Raw genomic sequence first — 12916 nt, 5'->3', positions numbered from 1 at the left:
ACTTAGTTAACCCTTACTAAATAAAAGAAAGTCAAGAGATTGAGCTAACTCTTATTTGCAAATCCTAATCCTCTCCCTTGGGAAGGATTAGCGTTAGTAAATACAGAATTAGCCAACAACTTCCAATTTAACTAATCACTTGAGCATTCCAACTCTAGGGTCTCCTTTTAATCAACCCCCAAGTCAAGTTGGGAGTCTACTCTGTCAACATGAATACCATCTTTGTTGTCTTATAAGAGAAGTAAAAAAGGAACATGGTAATTAAAATCAATTGGAAGCAATTAAATAAATAATAAAATTTAAATGAAAAAATACTTCTTGCATTAATAAATTCTAAAAACAATCCAATTGTAACTCTAAATAAAGATTAAGGATATGAAAGAGTAAGAGAAAAAGAAAACAAACTAGAATGATAAAGACTTCAACGGGGTAGTGACTTTGTCAATATCCAACTCAAAAGCATAAAACTAGGAATCCTAAATCCTAGGGAGAGGAGAGAGCCTCCCTCTCTAGAAACTACATCTAAAACCTAAATTATGAATAATGAGAAGTGTCTCAAAGTCTCCTTGATTCCCCCACTTTGTAGCCTCTAATCTGTGTTTTCTAGGCCGAGAACTGGGTCAGAAATAGCCCAGAAATCGCTGGGGCCGAATTCTGATATGCTGGATTTGCGCAGATCCACGCGTGCGCGTGGATTCACGTGTGTGCGTCACTTATCTTCAGAGAAACTATGACAAATTATATATCATTTCAAAGCCCCGGATGTTATCTTTCCAACGCAACTAGAACCGCCTCATTTGGATATCTGTAGCTCAAGTTATGGTTAGTTAAGTAGGAGGAGGTCAGGCTGGACAGCTTAGCAATTCCTTCAACTTCTTGTATTCCTTCCACTATTGCATGCTTCCTTTCCGTCCTCTAAGCCATTCCTGCCCTATAAACTCTGAAATCACTTAACACACATATCAAGGCATCGAATGGTAATAAGGGAGGATTAAACATAGCAAATTTAAGGCCAAAGAAACATGTTTTCAATCATAGCACAAAATTAGGAAGGAAAATGTAAAACCATGCAATTAGTATGAATAACTGTGAAAAGACTTGATAAAAACCACTCAATTGAGCACAAGATAAACCATAAAATAGTGCTTTATCAATCTCCCCACACTTAAACATTAGCATGTCCTTATGCTAAGTTCAAGAGAAGCTATAAGAGAGTGAAGAGGAATGGTAAAACTTATGAAATGCAACCTATCTATATGAATGCAACTAAATGCAAAATGATTTTACCTACTTGGTTTAAAAGTAAACAAATTCTCCAAGAACAAATATAAGATGGACTCCACTAATTCAAATTACACAATAAGAGACAAGTAAACTTGTAAGAAGATGGTTCATGAAAGCAGGGAACATAGAATCAAGCATTGAACCCTCACTGGTAGTGTATATGCAGTCGAATTGCTCAAGTGTCTAGGGTTAGTTCACTCTACTCTTCTCTAGTCATGCTTTCTAGACTTTGTTCTTCATCTAACCAATCAACAAAAATTTAGCATACCAATGCAAATATCATGAGGTCTTTTCAAGGTTGTAATGGGGCTAAGGTAAGGGTGAGGGTATATGTATGGCCAAGTGAGCTATAATATGAATCTTTGACTAACCTAAGCTCTTACCTAACACACACACACTCTCTATGTAATTCTAAAATCATGCCTAGCTACCCATAATTCCCACTTTTGTATCACATACTCATGTATCAACTTTTCTTTAATTTTATCACATATGCATTGATCTTTTATTAAACTTAATATTGGGGTAATTTTGTCCCCTTATTTATTTATTTACTTAATTAATTGAATATTTTTGGTTATTTTAAAGTAAACATAACTTATCAATGCACATGGATTTTTAATTTTTTTCTGGTCTCACATGAGTATGCACCCAAATTCCTGATATTTTGTCAATGATACACTGTAAACTTTCATCTACCCAAGTTCCCACAGTTCCCCACACTTAATTAATACACAGTCTCTAACTTAAGCTAACCAAAGATTCACTTGGGGTCATTACTTATTTTTCTGCTTAAAGCTAGTGATGTGGTAAAATATAGAACAAATGGAGATTAAAAGGCTCAAGGTGGCTAATAAAGGTGATTGAAAGGGTAGGCTATTTGGGATAAGTGAGCTACTAATCAAATAATGGCCTCAATCATATGCAAGCATGTGAATACACTAAACATTGGACATATAGAGTGGAACAAAATAAAGATTACAATTATAGAGAAGAAAACACACAAGAATAAAATATTATGGTTAGATAATGTAACCATACAATTAGGCTCAAAAATCTCATTGGGTTGTGTGTTCTTAGCTATAATTCATGTTCCAATTTACAGTCTTCAAATAGGTTTAACACAAAAGTTTTAATTTAAATTAGTGAAATACTATAAAATAGGATCTTGAAAGGAAATTTATTACTTTAATCAAGTAGTGGTAAAATATGCACAAAATCAAACATGCAAATGCAACACTAATTTAACAACGAAAATTAAACATTGGTGTTGAAATAAGAAATAACTAACCCACGGAAGTCGGTAGCGACCTCCCCACACTTAAAGATTGCACCGTCCTCGGTGCATGCTAAGATGTGCAAGTGGATGGGTGGCTCCAACTGATGCCTTTCTCTAAAAATTGTGCAGATCGACTTGCCTGTTGCCCCATTGAGAAGCCTTCCTTTTTCCTTTTCGGTGGCCATCCTGAAAGAAGAGAAAAAGGAAGAAAAGTAACCCAGAAATAAAGATAAGAAAATAATTAAAGTATGGTGGGGTTAATGCCAAATAATGAGGGTCTCAATAACATGGTAGCTACAACATGTGAGTGAGAAAACAGTAAAAGCAAATGGCATATCAGTAGTGCAAATATTACAATAATGGAGAAGAGATAGTAGGTAATGAAAGACAATCTAAATTCAGGTCAATTCAAAAGGAATACAGGTATCATAAAAGATTGGCATTGACGTATAATTAAAAATGCCTAACAATAAGAAACAAGTTGCGAAGCACCAGAATAATGCAAGAAAAGATGCAATAGTGAATAAAAATATTTAACACCAATGATAAAGTAGGAAATTAGAAAAGAAGATAAAAATGTGAGTAGAATTAAAATGCGATGAAGGAAAGTATACAAATAAATTAAGTAAAATAAAATGAAAGAGGATAAGGATGAGAAGAAAGTGAGAAAAGAATAAGAGGGAGTAAGAGATGAGAAGGAGGTGAGAATTAAAAAAGGGGCGCAACGCATGTGCGGACATCACACGTACGCGTGAAAACTGAGTTGACAATTCAACTCAGGAGTGGAAGAACATTAGAGGATGACAAGGTTGGCAGTAAGGAGGAAGTGGCAATTGAAGAGAAAGACCAGGAAATGCTCAAAAAGAAGAATGAAGAGCCACAAACTTCAAAGAAGGGAAATCAAGACATGGAAGAGAACTCACAAGAACAGAGGAAGGAAGTGAAGCCTTACACTCCTCCTCTGCCATACGCTCAAAGATTGCAAAGAGAGCTCAAGGATCAACAATTTCCCAAGTTCCTAGAAGTTTTCAAGAAATTGGAAATTAACATACCACTTGCTAAAGCATTGGAGCAAATGCCCCTGTACGCTAAGTTCCTCAAGGAGCTCATCAACAAAAAGAGAAGCTGGAATGAAAAGGAGACTGTGATCTTGACACAAGAATGCAGTGCAATGATTCAAAAAGGGCTCCCACCAAAACTCAAGGATCCTGGAAGTTTCATCATATCATGCACCATAGGCAATATGACCTTGGAAAAAGCTCTCTGTGATCTAGGTGCCAGCATCAATTTGATGTCACTTTCACTGATGAAAAAGCTTGCAATAGATAAAGTCAAACCCACCAGAATGTCACTTCAAATGGCTAATAGATCACTCAAGATACCTAATGGAGTTGCGGAGAATCTATTCATAAAGGTAGGAGAATTCATATTCCCTGCTGATTTTGTCATTTTAGATATGGAGGAAGAAGGACACAACTCTATCATCTTGGAGAGACCCTTCTTAGCCACAGCAAGGGCTATAATTTATGTGGAGAAAGGTGAAATGACCCTCAGAGAGCATGATGAAAAAATGATCATCAATGTCTTTAAAGCCATACAACATCCCCCTGAGAAGGAAAAGCATATGAGGGTGGAAATGATAGAAGAATTGGAGGAGGAGCTACTTGAAGCCAATGATCGGGAAGAACAAGAAGAGGAAATAGAAGTGGAACAAGACATCATAGAAGAAAGAGTAACATAAATCTCCCTTAAAGGCAAGACAGAGGAGATGCCAAAACAAGAATTAAAGCCTCTTCCCCCTTATCTCAAGTATGCATTTCTTGGAGAAGAAGAGGCCCTGCCAGTGATCATCAATTTCTCCTTAAACATGGAAGAAGAGACAAAGCTGATTGAAGTGTTGAAAGCTCACAAGGCAGCTTTAGGATGGACGATTGATGATATAAAGGGCATAAGCCTTGCCATCTGTATGCACAAGATTTTGCTAGAGGAAGATTCAAGGCCTGTAGTACTACCCCAAAGAAGGCTTAACCCAACCATGAAGGAGGTGGTTCAAAAAGAAGTGATGAAGATGTGGAATGCTGGAATCATATACCCAATTTCTGACAGTCCTTGGGTAAGCCCAATTCAAGTGGTGCCAAAGAAAGGTGGCATGACTATCATCTTCAATGAGAAGAATGAACTCATCCCCACAAGGACAGTGACAGGGTGGAGAATGTGCATCAACTATAGAAGACTGAATGATACCACAAGAAAGGATCACTTCCCTCTCCCCTTCATTGACCAGATACTGGAAAGATTGGCGGGCCATGCATATTATTGCTTCCTGGATGGGTACTCTGGGTACAATCAAATAGTGGTAGATCCCAAGGATCAAGAAAAGAGCTTCTTCACATGTCCATTCAAAGTCTTTGCCTACAGAAGGATGCCCCTTGGACTATGCAATGCCCCTGCGACTTTTCAAAGGTGTATGCTTTCTATATTCTCTGACATGGTGGAAAAATTTTTAGAAGTCTTCATGGATGATTATTCTGTCTTTGGCAATTCATTTGACATATGCTTGCATCATTTAACTCTTGTCTTGAAAAGATGCCAAGAAACTAATCTGGTCTTGAATTGGGAGAAATGCCATTTCATGGTTCATGAAGGAATAGTTCTTGGGCATAAAGTTTCAAGCAAAGGTATAGAAGTTGATAAGGCTAAAATAGAGATCATAGAGAAGCTTCCTATACCCGTTAATGTGAAAGCAGTAAGAAGTTTTCTTGGACATGCTGGTTTTTACTGGAGATTCATCAAAGACTTTTCAAAAATAGCCAAACCATTGAGCAATTTGCTAGTGATTGACATTCCTTTCATCTTTGATGACAATTGCAAGCATGCCTTTGAAACTTTAAAAAGAAAACTCACTACAGCACCAATCATTACACCCCCAGATTGGAAATTGCCTTTTGAACTCATGTGTGTTGCGAGTGACTTTGCAATTAGTGTTGTATTGGAGCAAAAGAGAGACAAGCTGCATCATGTTATATATTATGCAAGTAAGGTGTTGAATGAGGCACAGAAAAATTATACCACCACTTAGAAAGAGCTCTTGGCAATTGTATATGCATTTGATAAATTTAGACAATACTTGATTGGTTCAAAAGTTATAGTATATACTGATCATGTTGCTCTCAAGTATCTCATGTCTAAACAGGATTCAAAGCCAAGGCTTATTAGGTGGGTATTGCTGCTACAAGAGTTTGACATTGAAGTGAGAGATAGGAAAGGAAATGAGAACCAAGTGGCAGACCATTTATCAAGACTATCACAAGAAGCTAACCAAGATACACCACAATCAATGAATAAAAAATTCCCAGATAAATATCTTCTCCAAATCCAGCAGACACCTTGGTTTGCTGACATTGCAAATTACAAGGTGGGAAGGAAGATCCCTCAAGAGTTTACCAAGCAACAAGTGAAGAAGCTATGTAATGAAGCCAAGAAATTCTTGTGCGATGAGCCATTCTTGTTCAGGAGGTGTCCAGATGGGATGATTAGAAGGTGTATCCCTGAAAATAAAATGAGAGACATATTGTGGCACTGTCATGGTTCAGCCTATGTTGGACATTTTGGGTCAGAAAGAACAGCAGCTAAAGTGCTTCAAAGTGGGTTTTATTGGCCAATTATATTCAAGGATGTCAGAGATTTGGAGGGTTGACAAAGAGAAACGAAATGCCTCAAAACTTCATTTTGGAAGTGGAATTATTTGATCTCTGGGGTATAGATTTCATGGGCCCCTTTCCTCTATCCTATTCCTTTAAATACATTCTGGTAGCAGTGGAATATGTTTCCAAATGGGTGGAAGCCATAGCAACAACTACCTGTGATGCACCAATTGTTCTTCAATTTCTTAAGAGTCACATCTTCACTAGATATGGGGTACCTAAAGGTCTTCTTAGTGATGGTGGCAGCCACTTTTGCAACAGACAGATGAAAAAGCTGCTCCACAAATATGGAGTAATTCATAAAGTGGCCACACCATACCACCCTCAAACTAATGGGCAGGCTGAATTGGCAAATAGGGAGTTAAAGAGAATCTTGGAGAAAACAGTTGGGATCACAAGGAAAGACTGGGGCCAGAAAGTTGGATGATGCTTTATGGGCATATAGGACAGCATTCAAAATCCCAATTGAAAAGTCACCCTTTTCAGCTAATCCATGGGAAATCATGTCACCTTCCTGTGGAGCTAGAACATAAAGCCTACTGGGCCACTAAGCTCCTCAATCTTGACTCTCAAGTAGAAGGAGAGAAAAGGCTATTGCAACTTAATGAGCTAGATGAATTCAGATTAGAAGCTTATGAGAGTGAAAAGATATACAAGGAGAGAGCTAAAAAGTGGCATGACAAGAAAATCTTGAAAAGAGAGTTCAAACCAGGACAACAAGTGCTCTTATATAATTCCAGGCTCAAAGTTTTTCCTGGCAAACTCAAGTCCAAATGGACCGGCTGATGCACCACTATTTCGTGGTACATTTTGTACTTAATTGAGTAGATTTTATCCACTAAACTCACACTTATTCATATAATTTGCATGTTTTACATTTTCCTTCCTAATTCTGTGCTATGATTGAAAACATGTTTCTTTGGCCTTAAATTACTAATTTTAATCCTCTCTTATTACCATTCGATGCCGTGATATGTGTGTTAAGTGTTTTTAGGATTTATAGGGCAGGAATAGCTTAGAGGATGGAAAAGAAGCATGCAAAAGTGGAAGGAGTACAAGAAATTGAAGGAATTGCTGAGCTGTCAAGCCTGACCTCTACGTACTAAATCAATCATAACTTGAGCTACAGAGGTCCAAATGAGGCGGTTCCAGTTGCGGTGGAAAGATAACATCTGAGGCTTCAAAATGATATGCAATTTTCCATAGGTGCCATGCAGTTAAATGACACGCACGCGTGCATCATGCGTACGCGTGACTTTGCGAAAGTTCAACGACGCGTACGCGTGACAGAGCCACGTGCTGTACATATCAAAAAATGCTGGGGGCGATTTCTAGGCTCCTTTTGGCCCAGTTTCAAGCCCGAAAAAATACAGATTAGAGGCTACAGAGTGGAGGAATCATTCATTCATTTATTCACACAACTTTCATTCACATAATTTTAGGTTTAGATGTAGTTTTCTAGAGAGAGAGAGAGAGGCTCTCTCCTCTCTCTAGGTTTTAGGATTTTTAGGTTTAGTTCTTCTCAATTTCTGAATTCTATCTTATTTCAATTTACTTTCTCTTCTACTCTTAATTGTTCTAGCATTCTAGTCTATTTAATTCCCTTGTTGATTATTTTATGTTGCCAATTTAGTTTATGAATTCTCATGTCAGATTTGATTTTCCATTTAATGCGATTTGAGGTATTTCATATTTATTGCTTCTTCAATTATTTGTTAGTCATTGATGTTTGCAATTGGTTGTTTGGATTCAATATTCCTTGCTAGTTTTCTATGTTTTTATGTTATATGCCTTTCAAGTTTTTGATAAAATGCTTGGGAGGGTTTTAAGTTAGATTTTTATATTCTTGGCTTTGGTTGAGTAATTGGAGACTTTTGAGTTATCAAACTCCTTTGTTGACTGATAATTGAGAAGCTGCTAGTTGATTTGGATCCCTCTAAAGCTAGTCTTTCCTTAGGAGTTGACTAAGACTTGAGGAGTCAAATTGATTCATCCACTTGACTTTCCTACATAGTTAGAGGTTAACTAAGTGGGAGCAATGGACAATTCTCATCACAATTGATAAGGATAACTAGGATAGGACTTCTAGTTCTCATACCTTGCTAAGAACTGATGACATGTCATCATGTCATGTTTTTCTATGCTTTTTCATACAAGAAATTGATGATTAGTGCTTAAATATTGAATGCCTTTGTGCTTAAATAGTATATTTTTTTGATCTTTTTATTTTATAAAATTTATAGGAAATAAGAAGAAAAAGAAGCAAAAAAGGTACAAAATAAACTAAAAAGAAGAGAAGAAGAATTTTGAGCACACTTTGAAGATTGAGCACGTTTTGAAACCTTAGGCCACACTTTTAAAAGCATGGCCCATGACCATGAAGCCATGGCATGCATTAATGCCTTATGCATGCATCACGAAATTAATAAAGCATGCATGCATTTAAATTAAATGAAAGCAACGTTAAAGCATTAGCCTTATTAATTAAAGCCATGCATTTCTAATGCAATTGACAATTCAAAGCTTTATGTTAATGCATTAACAAAGGCATGCATGAAACATTAAATCACTAATGCCAAGTGAATGAATGCAATGAATTGGCAACGGCATGCATTTTCATTATTAATTCCACTAATGCCAATAGATTATTAAAGCATGCATTTCACTATCCATTTCATCAAGCTTTAACGTTAATGCATTACTAAGTAATAGAATAAAATATATGAAAGCATGCATGCATGGAATACATTAATTAAAGCAATGAAAGCATGCATGAAATTTCTTTAGTAATGCATCAGCGTTCATTATCAAGGAGCGCTGCATTTAAAGCAAGAAAGCGCTATGCAAAGGAAACAAGCGTTCAATTAATTGAGCGCTACGTTCATTTGAATGAACATTTTCGGGTCCCCATAAAGAAAAGCAAAGCGTGCACAAGGGAAGTAAGGAGCGCTACGTTCACACACTTAACTGAGTGCTGCATCATGAGAAAATTGCTAGCCAAAGTGAAACAGCCAAGGCTTGAAGAGGGAAACCAGCGCAGCATGTGAGCGCTATGTTGCATCTCTTCACTAAGCGCTATGGGCAAGGAGGCTTGGCACGAGGAAGGCACACAAAAAGAGAGTGAACGCTCAGTTCACTAATAAAACGGAGCGCTCCACTAGAACAAGTGCCCCTGACCCAAGCTTCACAAAATGCACACTGATCCAATTAAATCAAGCCATCTGGATCCACTCTTCTTCAAATCCAAAGCAAGCAAAACCCATTACCATTACTCAAAGGCACAAGAGATAGTTAGAATAGGAATTTCATTTAAATTGTAATTTGTTTTCAATTTCAATTTTATTTTCATTTTGTAAAGCCTATATAAAGGCATCAATTCCATTTCATTAAGGAGGCTGGCTCTGCTAGAGAGTATTAGGAGTAGGGTAGAATAGAAATTCCTCTTTGAAACACTTTAATTTTTCTGCATCTTTGGCAATTCAATTTAGCTTATGAAAATTTCAGTTTCTGATAATCTTCTTCTGCAAGTGTCCCTTTCTGCAATTCCACAATTCAATTTACATTGAGCTTGATTTTAACCTTCTGTTCTCATTGCTTTCTGTTCTCATTGCTCTCAATTTACATTTCCTGCACATTTAATTCCTCTACAATTGTTCCAAGATCTACTGTTTCATTTAATTTCTAGCACTCAGCCCCTTTATATTTGATGCAATTTACATTTCTTGCTCTTTAAGCTTCTGTCAATTTACAATTCCTGCAATTGTCCTGAGTTTTGATTTAATGCTTCTTTAATTTCCTTGCTCATAAATCCCTTTACAGTTACTGCAATTTACCTTTCTTGTCATTTAAGATTTTGTCAATTTACATTCCTTGCTCTTTACGTTTCTGCTCATTTACTTTCTGCAACTTTAAATTCCCTGTCATTTACCTTCTGTTGGCTACATTTCATTCAATTCACAAATGTTAGCTTGACTAAACTAATCACCCACTAAAATTGCTTGATCCATCAATCCTCCTTTTAGCATTTAATTTCCCCTTTATTGCTTTCTTTACTTTCCTTCATTTAATTTCTTGCATGCTAAGCTACCTTCTTGCACTTTAATTTCTTGCCATTTATATTTCTTGTGCTTGCTTGCTTTCAATCCTCCATGCTTCCCTCTCATAGCCAATAATAGATACTTATGACCTGAGGTTGAATTACTCTTGATCTCGGTTATTTTGTTTTGAATTTAAATATTTGATTTGAGCATTACTTGTTGGCTCCGAACTATACTTACAATGCAAATCTTATCTTGAGATTAAATTCCTAGCCGGCAGTTATGTTCACACATAAGCTATCTACTCCTCATGTAAAACTCTCCAGTCATGAAGCTGCACTCCACTAAGACTGATGCAATGCTCTTCCGGTAGAATGACTTTTGCTACCTCTGGGGTGGGTTGTGCATACTCAAACTAATGCATCAGTCGGTTCATAGGGTGTCATTCAACACACTCGAACGACAATAAAGGAGCAACAGTGCCACACACCTCAAGGTGTCCATGTAGCTCGTCGAGTATGATCAATCCTTTGTACGGCTACCACACAAAATGCAACATATTATTGAAAAATTAGAACCCTAATATTAATGTTGGTTATTAACACACACAAAGAAAAAATATTTACCTCGTCCATGTAGTCTATTTTTTGCCTAAATGTCGTTGTGGTCTTCGATAACCACGCTGTGGTTTGTACGGAATGACTCTACCTGAAACACGTAACATTGAAAAAACTAAAAAATGTGCCGCCATTCAAATATGCATTGTCAATAGAATACACAACTGGTATGCGAAATTGTTACTCAGGTTGTGAATTATTATTCGAAATTGATTCCCTGGCAATGGCACCAAAAACGGATGCACAGAACTATGGTCTAAACATATCTTCACAACTTCGCATAACTAACCAGCAAGTGCACTGGGTCGTCCAAGTAATACCTTACGTGAGTAAGGGTCGAATCCCACGGAGATTGTTGGTATGAAGCAAGCTATGGTCACCTTGTAAATCTCAGTCAGGCGGATATAAAATAGTTATGTAGTTTTCGAAAATGTAGTAATAAAAGAAGGATAGAAATACTTATGTAAATCATTGGTGAGAATTTCAGATAAGCGTATGGAGATGCATTCGTTCCTCTGAACCTCCGCTTTCCTGCTGTCTTCATCCAATCAGTCTCACTCCTTTCCATGGCTGGCTTTATGCAAGGGCATCACCGTTGTCAGTGGCTACATCCCCTCCTCTTGTGAAAATGGTCCAAGATGCCCTGTCACGGCACGGCTAATCATCTGAGGTTCCCGATCATGCTGGAATAGGATTCACCCTCCTTTTGCGTCTGTCACTATGCCTAGCACTCGCGAGTTTGAAGCTCATCACAGTCATTCAATCATTGAATCCTACTCGGAATACCACAGACAAGGTTTAGACTTTCCGGATTCTCTTGAATGCCGCCATCATTCTAGCTTACACCACGAAGATTCCGATTAAGAGATCTAAGAGATACTCATTCAATCTAAGGTAGAACGGAAGTGGTTGTCAGGCACGCGTTCATGGGGAATGATGATGATTGTCACGTTCATCATATTCAGGTTGAAGTGCGAATGAATATCTTAGAAGCAAAATAAGATGAATTGAATAGAAAACAGTAGTACTTTGCATTAATCTTTGAGGAACAGCAGAGCTCCACACCTTAATCTATGGAGTGTAGAAACTCTACCGTTAAAATTACATAAGTGAAAGGTCCAGGCATGGCCGAGATGGCCAGCCCCCAAAACGTGATCTAAGATAGCATACAACTGATCAAAGATATCTAATACAATAGTAAAAGGTCCTATTTATAATAAACTAGCTACTAGGGTTTACAGAAGTAAGTAATTGGTGCATAAATCCACTTCCGGAGCCCACTTGGTGTGTGCTTGGGCTGAGCTTGAAGTCTACACGTGGAGAGGTCATTCTTGGAGTTGAACGCCAGCTTTTGTGCCATTTTGGGCGTTGAACTCCACTTTGCAACTTGTTTCTGGCGCTGGACGCTAGAATTGGGCAGAGAGCTGGCGTTGAACGCTAGTTTGCGTCGTCTAAACTTGGGCAAAGTATGGACTATTATATATTTCTGGAAAGCCCTAGATGTCTACTTTGAAACGAAATTGGAAGCGTGCCATTTTGAGTTATGTAGCTCCAGAAAATCCATTTTGAGTGCAGGGAGGTCAGAATCCAACAACATCAGCAGTCCTTCTTCAACCTCTGAATCTGATTTTTGCTCAAGTCCTTCAATTTCAGCCAGAAAATACCTGAAATCACAGAAAAACACACAAACTCATAGTAAAGTCCAGAAATGTGAATTTAACATAAAAATTAATGAAAACATCCCTAAAAGTAACTAGATCCTACTAAAAATGATGCCAAAAAGCGTATAAATTATCCGCTCATCACAACACCAAACTTAAATTGTTGCTTGTCCCCAAGCAACTGAAAATCAAGTAGGATAAAAAGAAGAGAATATACTATAAATTCCAAACTATCAATGAAACATAGCTCCAATCAAATGAGCGGGACTTATAGCTTTTTTCCTCTTGAATAGTTCTGGCATCTCACTTTATCCATTGAAGTTCAGAATGATTG

Source organism: Arachis hypogaea, chromosome 18, assembly GCF_003086295.3.
Source record: "Arachis hypogaea cultivar Tifrunner chromosome 18, arahy.Tifrunner.gnm2.J5K5, whole genome shotgun sequence".
Classification (NCBI taxonomy): Eukaryota; Viridiplantae; Streptophyta; class Magnoliopsida; order Fabales; family Fabaceae; genus Arachis; species Arachis hypogaea.
This window is presented reverse-complemented; position numbering follows the sequence as displayed.